Genomic DNA, 3,134 nt, shown 5'->3' with positions numbered 1-3,134 from the left:
CCAGAGTAAATAAATTTATAAAGAAGAAGAAATGATACAGGAAGAGTTTGGATTAGATGACCTGTCAAGTCGGCGTTGTCCGTTTCTGCGCTACCGGCCTTCCTGTTGGCCATTGTCTGAAGGGTTTTGTCGCGTCTTCCGCTCCTCCTGGACTCAGGTTGTAACCACAATTGCCCGACTCCTTAGCTCTGTCGTGTCCTCCTCGTCTATCCCCCTTGGGGTCCCAGTCGTATTCCGTTCATAAAATTCTTTAAATGGTCTGCGGAGACGCCTGCAAAAAAAGAAATAAAGTATGTGTGTCAAAACGTTAACTTGCCGTAGTCGGCAGGATTCGAACCTGCGCGGGGAGACCCCAGTGGATTTCCAGTCCACCGCCTTAACCGCTCGGCCACGACTACTGCTGGTGACTGCTTATGGCAGTGAGACCTATGTAGAGCTGGCACACAAGTGTCTAGTAATAGGTCAAAAGTTTTCTCAAGTGGATGCCATTTTCCTGTAAGGAGGCTTAAGAAGGGGAGCAAAGAAGCAAATCATCCACATATTACAACAAAAGAAGGAAGCTCCCGGGGACTTTATATCAACCAGATCAGCCTTCAGGATTTGCAAGAAATAAAGACTTCGTAAAAGCCTGAGGGCCGAGAAGAGCTACTCCACGTTCAAAGTAATGCTCACAATTCTCCAAGCCAGGCTTCAGCAATACGTGAACCGTGAACTTCCAGATAATTCCGACATTTGTATTATCTTGGTATTGGTATCTGTTCTTTAGTTTGAGGTTTTCTGGTTTCTTGGTATCAGTGACTTTTTTAAATTAAATTCTTACATTGTAAATATTTTATTATGAGATTCTGGATCTTATTTACATCTTTTCTTCAGGTAGGTCTACTCTGGCATCATGCTGGTGGGGGAAGTGGTCACCACTTCATTACTACTGTGTGGAAATAGAAGTGCAGGTTCTCCACTAAGCCTCCAGTGATACTCTGGGGAAGTAGAGGGGAACCCTGTTACTGCTTGTTGACTTAGAAATTGAAGCTGCCTTCTAGGGCTTTGCTGATACTGACAGAGGGAGGGGCACGTGATTTCTGCTCACCCTGTGGCCTCCACTAACATTGACTGGGGATAAAAGATCCATACGGCCTTCTTCTACCCACTAGGCTCCCACTTAGTCTTTGCTCATGGGAATGAGGGTAAGGCCCTAGAAGTTGACGCTCCCTTCTAGGGCTTTGCTGATACCACCCTGGCTGATAGAGAGGGAGGGGCACCTGACTTTTGCTCACCATGTGGCCTCCACTAACAGTGGCTGAGAGAAGATCCATTTGGCCTTCTCCTACCCACTAGGTTCCCTACTTAGTCTTTGCTCATTGGAATGAGAGTAAGGCCCATGTTTTTCCTATATTTTTTGGCTGGAATAAAGTGTTTATTATCTAAAATTTTTCTGAATTGCTGTTTGCCCCTTTCTTGGTCTTTTGACTAGAGAGAGCAGGCTTTCTTGAAACTAGTTTTGTCTGTGCTCTTTGGTTTCTCTGGGTTGCTGGCTTCCTCAATACCTAGTCCAAGATAAATGAAGAACACCCAGGAAATTCATCACTTTGTTATTCCTTGGATCCCAAAGTCCTTAGCCAGTCTGCCTTTTTTTTCTCCACCTTTCAGAGTGCTTGTGTTAGTTTTATATAAAATAGGTTTTTAGCTGTACTTATTGGGAAAACTAGGAGAAGTGCATCTCTTTATCTTGTGCTAGAACCAGAAGCTCAGATATACTTTTTATTATTCTAATTTACCATTTAAAGGTGTTTTTCTAGAATTCGATGTATCAGCCGACAGACCCACCCCGCTCATTATGTTCATAACCATCATTGAAATTATATATTTTAACCATGCTACCTCTCAGCCTTCTTTCATCCCTTGGATCATTTAGTTGACTTTCAGTAGATAATCTTCAAGTCCATGGTGACTTCTTTGAATATCCTGATGGTATTTCCCATATTTCTCAACTCTGATACCTGTTCTTACTTCCAACTCTGAACTTAGTCATTTTAGCAACTGCCCAGATTTTTGTCTTTAGTGAACAGTTAAGATGAATCCTCACTTCATTGAAAACCATGCTCAAATGTCACCTCTTCAGAGTGGCTTTTCATGACCATTCTCTGTACAGTTACTCTGCTTTCTTTTCTTCATATCACTTATCACTATTTGACCTTTTATAATCATGTGTTTGTTCATTGTCCCCATCCCTCTAATATAAAGACTCTTAGGACAAGGCCTGTGTTTTATTCACTGTTGTATTCCCAATGCTCAGAAAAGTCCCTGGCACATAGCAGTCTCTAAGTAAATATTTTACTGATTGAATGAATAAATATGTCACAAGGGATTTGGTGAAAGAGGAAGAAGAGAATGGAGAGTTCAGGGCACCTGATCGAAAAAATTCTAACTTATATAGGACAGTAGCCTCCAGATTAGACATACATGGACCAAACTTAGATAAAAATGTGTGAGGGGCAGAAAATTTCTTTTTGTCTTTTTGGTTCTTTTCTCTCTCTCATGTAAACCACATTTCTTGTTCTATGAAAATACTTTAGCATAGGAGCAAAACCTTTTTAAATATGGCAGTTATAGCCCTCTGATGGCAAGGTTGAAGACTCCTGACCAGAAATTTCCACATTTTGCTTAGAAGATGGAAGCAAGTGACAGTTCGGCCAGCTGCAGTGCATCAGAACTCATGTGGTCCGTGGAAGAACTGTATTCATTCCAAATGCAGGTCTTTCAGTGAAGCGCAAGACCTTGAGTTGAATCCAGTTTTTACAGGTGAGTAGTTAAAATGCATAGAAGAAAGCAGTGAGGTCATCCATCCGGAGCAGTCAGGACCTCATCATATTTCTACTCACCCTATGACTTTTGTTGCAGCTGCCTATGGAGCCCCACATGGGCTGGGATCTCTTTGCTTGTCACAGCAAAGGAAGGGATACAGCGTCTTCTCTAAGATATCACTCCACCTTGGAAGAAGATTACAAAGCAGTGTGATATTTTTTATTTCATCTCTTAGTTTGATGTCTCTCTAAGCCGCTCAGGTGTCAGGTGCCATGGATGGAAAAAAACCTGTTTTACACCCTCCCAGAATGTTTATAAAAATATGTCCATTC

General features: G+C 42.0%; 1 non-coding gene across 1 annotated transcript; it reads right to left on the bottom strand.

Moving 5' to 3' along the window:
- Positions 1-316: 316 nt before the first annotated feature.
- TRNAS-GGA lies at positions 317-398 on the bottom strand. Its single transcript has one exon. It is a non-coding gene; the product is annotated as a tRNA-Ser (tRNA).
- Between the last annotated feature and the right edge of the window lie 2,736 nt (positions 399-3,134).

This window comes from Bison bison, unplaced genomic scaffold, assembly GCF_000754665.1.
Source record: "Bison bison bison isolate TAMUID 2011002044 unplaced genomic scaffold, Bison_UMD1.0 scf7180017855203, whole genome shotgun sequence".
Taxonomy (NCBI): Eukaryota; Metazoa; Chordata; class Mammalia; order Artiodactyla; family Bovidae; genus Bison; species Bison bison.
Note: the sequence above shows the minus strand (reverse complement) of the source record. Positions and strands in the feature narration are given on the sequence as shown.